This window comes from Sciurus carolinensis, chromosome X, assembly GCF_902686445.1.
Source record: "Sciurus carolinensis chromosome X, mSciCar1.2, whole genome shotgun sequence".
Taxonomy (NCBI): domain Eukaryota; kingdom Metazoa; phylum Chordata; class Mammalia; order Rodentia; family Sciuridae; genus Sciurus; species Sciurus carolinensis.
Window position 1 is genome coordinate 56,604,723 of NC_062232.1, and position 14,944 is coordinate 56,619,666.

Here is a 14,944-nt window from a genome sequence, read left to right on the forward strand (position 1 = left end):
GTTGAGCAGAGCTCTCCCTCTCCTTGTCCCCCACTTCCTATTGTCATGTACTGAACTGCTTTCCTCCACCACACATTTCCACCATGATGTTCTGCCTCATCTTGGGTCCAGAACAATGGAGTTGGCTGTCTATGAACTAAAACCTCTGACACCATGAGACCCAAATAAAATTTTCGTCCTGTAAAATTGTTCTTGTCAGGTCTTTTGGTCCCTGGTGAAAAAGTTGACTACAACAGAAATATTTTTCATTATCTTCCACCAATTTCTTTTCTGAAATATTAAAATGTTGACCTTACAAGTCTTTTATTTGAATCATTGAAATATACGCAAATATGTATACAAACATTTTTTCAAAGTTCTATCTTCAACTTTTTTAGTTAAAACTTTGAATGCTATTGTTAGAAATTTTTAAAATTAGTCCAATTTAGAAGCTGTATTCACTTAAGAATAAGAAGTTTCTCTGTGGAATCAGGGAATGTAGCTCTTCAGTAGAGTACTTGCTAGCATGTGCAAGATCCTGAGTTTGTTTCCAGTACCAAAAGAAAAAAAAACTTATCTGTATGACACTATTTTATGTTTTCTTCTTTTGAAGGAGCCTTAGATTTTAAAGATGGTAGATATTTGAAAACCATTTTTTCCCTCCTCTTAACTTTAGAAGTGGGCTGGGGTTGTGATTCAGTGGTAGAGCACTCGCCTAGCATGTGTGAGGCACTGGGTTTGATTCTCAGCACTGCATATAAATAAATAAAAAATAAGGGTCCATTAACAACTAAAAAATGTTTTTGAAAATATAGAGGTAATGAGTGAAGCAGGAGGTATCACAATACCAGACCTTCAACTATACTACAGAGTAATAGTAACAAAAAATGGCATGGTATTGGCACTAAAATAGACAGGTAAGCCAATGGTACAGAATAGAGGACACAGAGATGAACCCAGATACATACAGTTGCCTCATACTAGACAAAGGAGCCAAAAACATACAATGGAGAAAAGATAGCCTCTTCAACAAATGATGCTGGGAAAACTAGAAATACATATCCAGCAAAATGAAATTAAGCCCCTATCTTTCACCCTGCACAAAACTCAACTCAAAAGGGATCAAGGACCTAGGAATTAGACCAGAGACCCTGCACCTAACAGAATAAAAAGTAGGCCCAAATCTTTATCATGTTGGCTTAGGACCAGACTTCCTTAACAAGACTCCTAAAGTGCAAGAAATGAAAGCAAGGATCAATAAATGAGATGGATTCAAACTAAAAAGTTTCTTCTCAGCAAAGGAAACATCACTAATGTGAGTGGGAGAAAATCTTTACCACACACATGTCAGATGGAGCGCTAATCTCCAAATTTATAAAGAACTTAAAAAACTTCACACCAAAAATACTAAGAACCAAATCAGGCCATCACTGGTTGGTTGTAGTCCTGGAGCGAGCTGATGGGTGAGTCAGGCCACTTACATCATGGAGGTACCAGGCGGGCATCCAACCCGCCTGCCTTGCGGAGCTGGGCGGCAGGTAGCCAACCTGCCCAACCACCAGGCCAAATACAGACGCCACCACTGAACAATCCCACCTTGCCACCACGCCAAGGTTTCTCACCATCACGGAGTTAGCCAGAAGCTTCTTTATAGGTTGGTGCAGGCATTTTGAATTACTCCTGAGAGCGTGGCCATCATCATTGGAAGGGCAACTCCCTTCCTGAGACACCTACAGGAGGCAAGAGGACCTTTCATAAGACCCAGGAGCCAAGAAGAGGAGGTATTGAGAGACTCGGGACCAACTCAGAGCCACCAGGGAATATACCCCACCTGAAGGCCACCACCCGTAGAAGGTCAGCTTCCTAGTGGAGCACCGCATTATCAAGTTCCTCCAAGACTTCAGGCTACTGAAGGCTAAGAGGCGAGTTATTGGAAGTCTACAGAGACAATATTACTCAAAAGAGGAAATCTGCAATATCCCAGAGTTTCTCTACTAAGGGGTAGATACGTGAAAAATATGAGAAAACAAGGGAAGAAAATGTCCCAAACAAACCTAGATGGTATAGCAATAATATCAAACGACAGCATGGCAGAAGAAATGTCAGAAAGGGAGTTCAGAATGTACATAATCAAAAAAATCAGGGAAGCAAACGAGGAGATGAAAGAGCAAATGCAGGCATTGAAGGATGAGATGAAAGGGTAAATGCAGGCATTGTATGATCGCACCAATCAACAGTTAAAAGAGCAAATACAGGAAGCAAAAGATCATTTCAATAAAGAGTTAGAGATATTAAAAAAAACAGAAATCCTTGTAATGAAGGAAACAATAAACCAAATTGAGAACTCCACAGAAAGCATAACCAATAGGATAGAACACCTGGAAGACAGAACCTCAGATATCGAAGACAAAATATTTAACCTTGAAAACAAAGTTCACCAAACAGAAAAGATGGTAAGGAATCCTGAACAGAATATACAAGAACTATGGGATATCAAGAAAAGGTCAAATTTGAGAATTATTGGGATTGAGGAAGGTTTAGAGAAGCAAACCAAAGGAATGAACAATCTATTCAATGAAATAATATCAGAAAATTTCCAAAATCTGAAGAATGAAATGAAAATCAAGTACAAGAAGCTTATAGGACTCCAAATACACAAAATTACAATAGACCCACACCAAGGCACATTATAATGAAAATACCTAACATACAAAATAAAGACAGAATTTTTTGTTTTTTTGGTTTTTTTTGGTGCTGGGGATCGAACCCAGGGCTTTGTGCTTGCAAGGCAAGCACTCTACCGACTGAGCTATCTCCCCAGCCCCATACAGACGGAATTTTAAAGGCCACGAGAGAAAAGAATCAAATTACATTCAGGGAGAAACTAATAAGGATATCAGGAGATTTTTCAATCCAGACCCAAAAAGCTAGAAGGGCCTGGAACAATATTTTTCAAGCTCTGAAAGAAAATGGATGCCAACCAAGAATCTTATACCCAGCAAAACTTACCTTCATATTTGATGATGAAATAAAATCTTTCCATGATAAACAAAAGCTAAAAGAATTTACAAAAAGAAAGCCAGCATTACAGAACATTCTCAGCAAAATATTCCATGTGGAAGAGATGAAAAACAATGATGTAAATCAGCAAAGGGAGGAACTACCCTAAAGGAATAGCCAAATAAAGGAGAAACCAAATCATGTCAAAAAACAAAAATGAGTCAGATGACTGGGAATACAAATCATATCACAATAATAACCCTGAATGTTAATGGTCTGAACTTATCAATAAAAAGACATAGACTGGCACATTGGATTAAAAAGAAAGATCCAAAACTTTGCTGCCTACAAGAAACTCAACTCATAGAAAGAGATTGCCACAGACTAAAGGTGAAAGGATGGGGAAAAACATACCATGCACATGGACACAGCAAAAAAGCCAGAGTATCATATCAGATAATGTGGACTTCGAGCCAAAGTTAGTCAGAAGGGATAAAGAAGGACATTTCATACTGCTTAAGGGAAGTATAAATCAGCAAGACATAACAATCATAAATATCTATGCCCCAAACAGTGACTCATCCATGTACGTCAAACAAATCCTTCTCAATGCCAGAAATCGAATAGACCACAACACAATAATACTAGGTGACTTTAACACACCTCTCTCCCCACTAGACAGATCCTCCAAACAAAAATTGAACAAAGAAACCATAGATCTCAAAAACACAATCAATAATTTAGACTTAACAGACATTCATAGAATATATCATCCAACCAAGAGCAAATACACTTTCTTCTCAGCAGCACATGGATCCTTCTCTAAAATAGACCATATATTATGCCACAAAGCTAATGTTAGCAAATACAAGAATATAGAGACACTACCTTGTATTCTATCAGATCATAATGGATTGAAGTTAGAAATAAATGAAAGAGTAAAAAAACACAAACTACTCCAACACCTGGAGATTGAACAATATGCTATTATATGATGAATGGATAACAGAAGATATTAGGAAGGAAATTAAAAAATTCTTAAGAGGTAAATGAGAACAAAGAAACATCATATCAAAATCTCTGGGACACTATGAAAGCAGTACTTAGAGGAAAATTTATTTCATGGAGCGCATTTAATAAAAGAAGTAAAACTCAACAAATAAACGACCTAGCACTACAGCTCAAAGCCCTAGAAAAGAAAAACAGACCAACACCAAAAGTAGTAGAAGATAGGAAATAGTTAAACTCAGAGCTGAAATCAACGAAATTGAAACAAAAGAAACAATACAAAAAATTGACAAAATAAATAGTTGGTTCTTCGAAAAAATAAATAAAATAGATAAACCTTTAGCCACACTAACAAAGAGAAGATGAGAGAAAACCCAAATTACTAAAATTCGGGATGAACAAGGAAATATCACAACAGACACGACTGAAATACAAAACATAATTAGAAGCTATTTTGAAAATCTATACTCCAACAAAATAGAAAATTTCAAAGACATCAACAGGTTTCTAGAGACATATGAATTGCCTAAACTGAACGGGGAGGACATACACAACTTAAATAAACCAATTTCAAGCAATGAAATAGAAGAGGTCATCAAAAGCCTACCAACAAAGAAAAGTCCAGGACCAGATGGGTTCTCAGCCGAGTTCTACAAAACCTTTAAAGAAGAGCTCATTCCAATACTTCTCAAAGTATTCCATAAAATAGAAGAGGAGGGAACCCTCCCAAACTCATTCTATGAAGCCAATATTACCCTGATACCTAAACCAGAGAGAGACACATCAAGGAAAGAAAATTTCAGACCAATATCCTTAATGAACATCGACGCAAAAATTCTGAACAAAATTTTAGCAAATCGCATACAAAAACATATTAAAAAGATAGTGCACCATGATCAAGTGGGTGTCATCCCAGGGATACAAGGTTGGTTCAACATCAGGAAATCAATAAATGTAATTCACCATATCAATAGACTTAAAGTCAAGAATCACATGATTATTTCAATAGATGCAGAAAAAACATTTGATAAAATACAGCATCCCTTCATGCTCAAAACACTAGAAAAAATGGGATAGTGGGAATATTCCTTAACATTGTAAAGGCCATCTATGCTAAGCCCATGGCTAATATCATTCTAAATGGTGAAAAACTGAAAGCATTCCCCCTAAAAACTGGAACAAGGCAGGGATGCCCTCTTTCACCACTTCTATTCAATATCATCCTTGAAACTCTAGCCAGAGCAATTAGATAGACCAAAGAAATTAAAGGGATACGAATAGGAAAAGAAGAACTCAAACTATCCCTATTTGCTGATGATATGATTATATACTTAGAGGAACCAGGAAATTCCACCAGAAAACTTTTAGAACTCATAAGTGAATTCAGTAAAGTAGCAGGATATAAGATCAATGCTCATAAATCTAATGCATTTTTATACATAAGTGTTGAATCTTCAGAAAGAGAAATTAGGAAAACTACCCCATTCACAATAGCATCGAAAAAAATAAAATACTTGGGAATCAATCTCACAAAAGAGGTGAAAGACCTCTACAATGAGAACTACAGAACACTAAAGAAAGAAATTCAAGAAAACCTTAGAAGATGGAAAGATCTCCCATGTTCTTGGATAGGAAGAATTAACATTGTCAAAATGGCCATACTACCAAAAGTGCTATACAGATTCAATGCAATTCCAATTAAAATCCCAATGATGTACCTCACAGAAATAGAGCAAGAAATTATGAAATTCCTCTGGAAGAATAAAAAACCCAGAATAGCTAAAGCAATCCTTGGCAGAAAGACTGAAGCAAGGGGTATTGCAATACCAGGTCTTCAACTCTACTACAAAGCAATAGTAACAAAATGGCATGGTATTGGTACCAAAATAGAAAGGTGGATCAATGGTACAGAATAGAGGACACGGATACAAACCCAAATAAATACAATTTTCTCATACTAAAGGGGCCAATAATATGCAATGGAGAAAAGATAGCCTCTTCAACAAATGGTGCTGGGAGAATTGGAAATCCATATGCAACAGAATGAAACTAAACCCATATCTCTCACCATGCACGAAACTAAACTCAAAATGGATTAAGGACCTCGGAATGAGACCAGAGACCTTGCATCTTATAGAAGAAAAAGTAGGTCCAGAGCTTCAACATGTCGGCTTAGGATCAGACTTCCTCAACAGGACTCCCATAGCACAAGAAATAAAAACAAGAATCAATAACTGGGATAGATTCAAACTAAAAAGCTTTCTCTCAGCAAAGGAAACTATCAGCAATGCGAAGAAAGAGCCTACAGAGTGGGAGAAAATCTTTGCCAATCATACTTCAGATAGAGAACTAATCTCCAGAATCTATAAAGAACTCAAAAATCTCTACACCAAGAATGCAAATAATCCAATCAACAAATGGGCTAAGGAAATGAATAGACACTTCACAGAAGAAGATCTACAAGCAATCAACAAACATATGGAAAAATGTTCAACATCTCTAGTAATAAGAGAAATGCAAATCAAAACCACCCTAAGATTCCATCTCACCCCAATTAGAATGGCGATTATCAAGAATACAAGCAACAACAGGTGTTGGCGAGGATGTGGGGAGAAAGGTACACTCATACATTGCTGGTGGGGCTGCAAATTAGTGCAGCCACTCTGGAAAGCAGTGTGGAGACTCCTTAGAAAACTTGGAATGGAACCACCATTTGACCCAGCTATCCCACTCCTTGGCCTATACCCAAAGGACTGAAAATCAGCATATTACAGAGATACAGCCACATCAATGTTCATAGCTGCTCAGTTCACAATAGCCAGATTGTGGAACCAACGTAGATGTCCTTCAATTGATGAATGGATAAAGAAACTGTGGTATATATATACAATGGAATATTACTCAGCCATAATGAATGATAAAATGATGGCATTTGTAGGCAAATGGATGAAATTGGAGAATATCATGCTAAGTGAGATAAGCCAATCTCAAAAAACCGAAGGACGAATGATATCGCTAATAAGTGGATGATGACACATAATGGGGGGTGGGAGGGGTTAGTGTTAGGGTTAGAGTTAGGGTTAGGGAGGAGGGCAAGAATGGAGGAAGGAAGGAGTGTATAGAGGGGAAAGAGGGGTGGGAGGGGTGGGGGGAAGGGGAAAAATAACAGAATGAATCAAACAACAATACCCTATGTAAATTTATGATTACACAAATGGTATGCCTTTACACCATGTACAAACAGAGAAACAACATGTATCCCATTTGTTTACAATTAAAAAAAATCATAAAAAAAAAGAGTACTGGAGATAGGTGGTGGTGGTCATTGCATATTTATGTAAATATACTTAATACCATGGAATTATACATTTAAAATTGATTAAGATAATAAATTTTATTTGTATTTTACCACAATTAAAAATTAGGGGAATAATCAGAGACAATATATAGGAACAAATCGGAGCCTACATTTATACTATTAATCCAAAATTGGCAACTTAATTTCAGCAAAACTGTATTACCTGTCACTTTAAACCAATTTATTAATTAAAATCATGCTGTAGTGTGAATATTTCATGTACAAATTTGCTTTGGTTATAGAGTCCATGAACTGTTGCTCCGTGTGATTCATGCTGCAGTAGACTCCTGCTGTGCTATTATTAAATTATTGGAGGAAAAGTTCCTTAACGTAGATAAAGCAAGGGATAAGAAACTTCCTAGGTCATGACTTGGTTTTTACAGATGAGTAGAAATACCTGACATCAATGCCACTGTCTATTTTTCTAGAGGTCCAGCTGGGCAAAAATCAAGAAAAAGAAATAAGAAGCATAAATGTTGAGTAGAAAAGACAAGAATATCATACAGATGAAATAACTATAGATGAAAATACTGTAGAAAATTCCAGAGAAGCAAATCTAAAACAGAACTCATTAGGGAATTTAGTAAGGTGACTGAGTTATAGGTAAACATAGGTATTGCCAATAAAAAGCATATTTTAAGATGGCCCTATTCAGAAATAACAAAACTTTAAAAAATGTATTTTTTATTGCAGTATTTTTTGGAAAATTTTTTGGAATATACTGCAATAAGAAGAGAAATGAAGAAGAAACAAAAGATATAATTATTTTCACCAGAAAACTATATTTAGATACAATGACTTTATTTATTGATTTAATACAATTTTAACTAAAATCCCAATGGAGTTTTATTTTGGAACTTAAAACTTTTCAAAATAATAGGAATATATATAGTTGCAAATAACCAAGAAAATTTAGAAGCAGACTAATGAGGTAGATTTCCAAATATAGAATGAAGTTTAGTAACTAATAGAGGGTGTTACTGGCAAGATTTGATAAATGAGTGGAAAGGCTAGGCAGTCAAGAAGCTAGTTTAGTATATTATGAACAGGGCATTTCAACTTAAGTGGGGTAATTTCCCTTTAACAACAACAAACCCCCAAATCAAAATAAGGAGGGGAAGGATTCCAATGAACTGTTTACATGTTATCGGCTGTTCATTACAAAATTAGATCCCTTTTTGTGTCTTGTAAACAGTTTTTAAAATTGTTAATGAAGGAGATGGAAACTTACAACGTCTTGGGGAGAAAAGGAAACTGAGATTCTGATCTTTCGCAATGTCCCTTATCTGCCAAAGTTCCCCTGCCAGCCCAGAGTAAGCCCACCAAAAGTATCTGCCCAGCTCCTCCCAGCACCCGGCCCTGCTAAACCCTATAAAACCCAGACCCTTGCAGCCAGTCACCAGTTTCCTCCTGAAAATGCGCCCCTCTGCTGCTTCATAAAGCATCGCTGATCCCTGGAGGTCCATCTCCGAGTCTTTTTCTGTTTGTGTTCTCTTTCATTTGCTTTCAATTAATTCTTTTAAAAGTCTCAGTTAATAAGAACTTTTCAGATCTGGACTGAAAACTGGAAGTCACAAAGAAAAAGACTGACAGATTTGATGCCAAACAAGAACAGAAATTGAATGTCCATGGAGAAATTTATGCTACAAGCAAAGGCAAAAGGGGTCACCTGGAAGATATCGGTGGCCTACTTAGTAAGACAACATTTACTAGTCAAAATACAGAGAATTCCTCTGAATCAATAAAAAATATCCTGACAACGCAGTCCACAGATTGGCAAATCATTCAAAAGTTCAAGAAAATTTTCAAAAAGAGAGCAACAGTAAATGGTCATAAAACCTTATGAGAAAATGAATATTAAGTGCAAGAAGTGGGAGATAATTCAAAAACCTACCCAAACTGGCTTACTTACCTTCATGTTGGTGCTCAGTTGGATAATGTACCTCCAAAACGTATGTCTACCCAACTCTGTGATTGTGAACTTTTTTGAAAATAGGGTTTTTGCAGGTGCAATCAAATTGAGATGAAGTCACACTGGATTCAGATGGGTCCTAACCCAGCTATTGGTGTCCTTAGGAGAAGAGAAGAATTTGGACACAGACACACACACACACAGAAGTTGGCCGTGTGAAAATGGAGACAGTGATTGGATATATGTAGTCACAAGCCAAAGAACACAAAGGATCATGGGAGACACAGAGAAGTATGAGAGGAACACCCCCAGGATCTCGGGCCCTCAGGAGAGAGCACAGCCCTGCTGACACCTTGACATCAGATTTCTGCCTCAGAAACATGAGACCACAGATTTCTGTTATTTTAAGCAAACCAAGTTTGTGGCGATTTGTCCAGCAAAAATACAATAGGTCCAAAAAGTCACATGGAGAAGACAATGTTTTGCAAAGTCCTACGATTGCCCCTTTCTGTAGTTGTTTTTCTCAAATCCACAGAGAAGAGAATCTTAAGGGAAAGGAACATTTCTAGTTGATCTTTATTTTCTCTGACATTTATAAAACAGTGCCTAGCACATGGCAAACCCTCAAAAAATATTTGTTGAATGAATATAATCATGCGTGAATAAATGAATCTGTAACATTGACCTTAAAAAAAAAAAAAGAACTCAAAAAACTCTACACCAAGAATACAAATAACCCAATCGACAAATGGGCTAAGGAAATGAACAGACACTTCACAGAAGAAGATCTACAAGCAATCAAGAGATATATGGAAAAATGTTCAACATCTCTAGTAATAAGAGAAATGCAAATCAAAACCACCCTAAGATCCCATCTCACCCCAATTAGAATGGCGATTATCAAGAATTCAAGCAACAACAGGTGTTGGTGAGGACGTGGGGAGAAAGGTACACTCATACATTGCTGGTGGGGTTGCAAATTAGTGCAGCCACTCTGGAAAGCAGTGTGGAGATTCCTCAGAACACTTGGAATGGAACCACCATTTGACCCAGCTATCCCACTCCTCAGCCTTTACCCAAAGGACTTAAAATCAGCATACTACAGAGATACAGCCACATCAATGTTCATAGCTGCTCAGTTCACAATAGCCAGATTGTGGAACCAACCTAGATGCCCCTCAATTGATGAATGGATAAAGAAACTGTGGTAGGGCTGGGGAGATAGCTCAGTTGGTAGATTGCTTGCTTTGCAAGCTCAAGGCCCTGGGTTCAATCCCCAGCACCGCAAAAAAAAGAAAAAGAAAAAAAAAGAAACTGTGGTGTATATATATATACCATAGAATATTACTCAACCATAAAGAATAATAATATTATGGCATTTATGGCATTTTGCAGGCAAATGGATGAAACTGGAGAATATCATGCTAAGTGAGATAAGCCAATCTCAAAAAACCAAAGGATGAATGATCTCACCGATAAGTGGATGATGACATGTCATGGGGGCATGGAATGGAGGTGGGAAGGGGGCAGGAATGGAGGAAGGAGGGACTCTATGGAGGGATAAGAGGGGTGGGAGGGGTGGGGGAGGGAAGAAAAAATAACAGAATGAATCAAAAACTATTACCCTAGGTAAATGTATGATTACACAAATGGTATGCCTCTACTTCATGTACAGAGAAACAAGATGTATCCCATTTGTTTACAATAAAAATGAATTTAAAAAAATAATCAATAAATGGGCTAAGGAACTGGGCAGACACTTCACAGAAGAAGATATACTATTGATCGACAAATATATGAAAAAGTGTTCGACATCTCCAGTAATTAGAGAAATGCAAATCAAAACTACCCTAAGATTTCATCTCACCCCAATTAGAATGGCAATTATCAAGAATACAAGCAACAATAGGTGTTGGTGAGGATGTGGTGAAAAAGGTACACTCATACATTGCTGGTGGGGTTGCAAATTAGTGCAGCCACTCTGGATGTGATGGGCTGACATATTTGACTCCATGGAAATGTTATAGGCCGGGCTACATGGGCAATGACTAAACAGTTTCCATTTTACCTTGTGACTCCATGTTATGTAGGAAATGCTTCTCCCATGGGAACATCCCGCCTCTGTACCCATCAACAGTTGCTTAGCATGACACGTTTGGCAACACAAAATGGCAATTCTTAAATGATGAAAAATTGTTCTCTTTTTGATTCTTATTTTTCCTAAACAATGTACCATATCAACAGTGATGTCAACAGTGATTGTCTAAATGTTAGTAACCATTCTTAATTTGTACCTAAGTAAGGTCATTTTGACCCACTTCCCCCTTCTGCTAATGATTCTAGATCTCATGATGCTAGTTTGTAATTTTTTTGGGGGGGCGGGTGCTGGGGATCTAACCCAGGGCTTTGTGCTTGTAAGGCAAGCACTCTACAGGCTGAGCTATCTCTCCAGCCCCTGTAATTTTAAATCATAGCAACAGGCACTTATGATTGATGTACTGACTTACGGTATAAAAACCCCTACAACCCTATGGTCAGGGCTGTTCTCCCAATAGCCATTTTTGGGGCATTGTGTGAGACAGTCAGTTAAACGGCTAATAAAGACTCTCAAATTTGGACTTCTCAGTGGTGATCAGTCTGTTCTTAAGTTGCACCCCACAACATGGAAAGCAGTATGGAGATTCCTCAGAAAACTTAAAATGGACCCACCATTTGACCCAGCTATCCCACTCGTTGGCCTATATCCAAAGGACTTAAAATCAGCATACTACAGTGATGCAGTCACATCAGTGTTATAGCAGCTCAATTCACAATAGCTAGATTGTGGAACCAACTTAGATGCCCTTCAACAGAGGAATGGATAAAGAAACTGTGGTATGTATACACAAGGAATATTATTCAGTCATAAAGAAGAATAAAATCATGGCATTTGCAAGTAAATGGGTGGAATTGGAGAATACCATGCTAAGTGAAATAAGCCAATCCCAAAAACACAAGGGCCAAATGTTTTCTCTGATAAGTAGATGATGATACATAATGCGGGTGGGGGTTGGGGGTAAGAGAAGAATTGAGGAACTTTGGATTCTGTAGAGGAAATGAGAGGCGGGAGATGGGTGGGGGAAGGAAAGATAGTGGACTGGGACAGACACCATTACCCTATGTACATGTATGATTACAAGAATGGTGTGACTCTACATCACCATAGAAACAAAAAGTTATACCTCATCTGTGTACAATGAATCAAAATGCAGTCTATAAAAATAAAAAATAAAATTTTTTTTCAAAATTTAGGGGTAATGAAACTGAGATCCAAGGAAAACATAATGACTTACTTGAGTTAACAAAGCTATGGCAGAGCAAGGACCAATACTTGGTTTTTCTTTGTGTATTCGCCCCTCCCCACTTATTGTATAGAAGTAAAAATCTGCTAAAATATTCTCCAGATTTAAAAATAAGAAGAATTTATTTAATTGCTTTTTGAGTTTGAGATGTAGCTCAATGGTAGCGTGGTTGCCTAGCATGTAAGAGGCCCTGGATTCAATCACCAGTACCACATAAACAACTAAAAATTCCTTTAAAGATTTTTAGGTTATATAACCAAGGAAATAATATTGTCCCCTACTCCTTCTCTCTTTTACCCTGCAGAGTGAGAACAGATATCTTATTGAAGTTATTATATGCTTTGTGTGATTTAAAGTTATATGCTAATTCATTTTAAATTTCTTATTCCAACAAAGGTTTTATATACAGTAAAATTCAGAATGAAAATTTGCATAGAATGAAAATAGTAAAAAATCGTGTTTATAGTTTATGATATATCCTGCAGCCTTTATTGTTTGCATATTTTTTTGTTTTGTTTTGTTTTGTTTGGGTACCAGGGATTGAACTCAGGAGCACTTAACCACTGAACCTCATCCCCACCCCTTTTTATATGTTTTTACTTAGAGACAGGGTCTCCCTAAGTTGCTTAGGGCCTCACTAAGTTGCTGAGGCTGGCTTTGAACTTTCAATTCTCCTGCCTCAACTTCCCAAACTGCTGGGATTACAGGTGTGTGTCACCTAATCCAGTTTTTTATTGTTTGTAAACATTGCTGTTTTAGTATTCGAAGAAACAAAACCTTGATTTTTAAGGAATACATACTGGACTGGGACTGTGGCTCAGTGGTAGAGCATTTGTCTAGCATGAGTGGGGTCCGGGGTTCGATTCTCAGCACCACATAAAAATGAAATAAAGGTATTATGTCCACCTACAACTAAAATATTAAAAAATAATGGGCTGGGGAGATAGCTCAGCTGGTAGAGTGCTCGCCTCGCAAGCACAAGGCCCTGAGTTCGATCCCCAGTACCGCAAAAAAAAAAAATAATAATAATAATAAAGCATACTAAGTTCATGTCAAATTTTTAGTATGTATTTTACTTGAGGACTTCTATTTTTGCTGGGATTTTGTTGAGGAAGGATTTTTCCTTTTTTTTTAAAATAAGAGCATTATATTTTATACATATTATCTAGGTTTCTTTTGACATAATTATACATACAAGGAATTTGATTTCTATCCCCATTCCCCGCTCTGCATTTTCCTTCCCTTCTCTCTCCCCGACTCTACTGATCTTCTTTTCATTCCTTCATTTATTTTTGATTGGTACTTTCTATATATACATAAAGGAGATATTCCCTTCAGTACATTTATATAAGAATATAAGGTGATTCTGTTTGAGAAGGATTTTTTTGGGGGGGGTACTGGGGATCAAACCCAGGGCCTCACACTTGCAAAGTAAGTACTCTACCGACTGAGCTATCTCCCCAGCCCCTTGAGAAGGACTTTAAGCCAAGCTTTAGAATGGGAAGCTAGAGTTTCAAAAATATAGGGGAGAAAAGTCAGAGTGAGCACTCAAAAAAAAGCATGGAGAATGGAAAAATAGATCAGGGTGTGCAAGGACAAATGCAGTGCTAAGCCAAGTGATTTTAAGTGAATATAGTAAGAGCCAATTCAGGCTGTGGTAAACTGGTCTAGCATGTCTCTCTGGAGGTAGCTTCTGTTTAGCTTGAGCAGGATTTTTACATGCAGGAACGAACTAGAAATTTGCATTTTCATATAAAATTTTCCAATTTTATTTTATTTTCTCCATATTTATTGGTGTATTATACTTGTACGTAAGGTGAGATTTGTTGCATATTTATAAGAACACACCATATAACAATATAATTTGGACAATATCATTCCCCAGTAGAATTTTCCAATTTTAAAATGTTCACAAATAACTCAAAATGTCTTTTGATAGCATACAGACAGATGAGTCGACCTCATTTAGCCATTCAGCTTCCAGTTTGTGGTTTCTGGTAGAGAAATGGTTTTCAAGTGTAGGGCCTTGGAGCATTACTTAAGGACTTTTTAGAAATGTTCATCTATTCCTATTGAATCAGAAACTCTGGAGAAATATGCACTCTAGATATTCTGATGCTAATTAAATTTTGTGAGCCAATGAAGTAGGGGTGGTTTTGTTTTTCGTTTTAGCTCAAGACTGGGAATTGAACCCAGATGTGCACTACCACTGAGCTGCATCTCCAGTCATTTTTATTTTTTATTTTGAGGAAAGGTCTCCTAAATTGCTGAGGCTGGCAGGAACTTGCAATTCTTCTGTCTCAGCCTCCTGAGTACCTGGGATTACAGGCATGCACCACTGTCCCT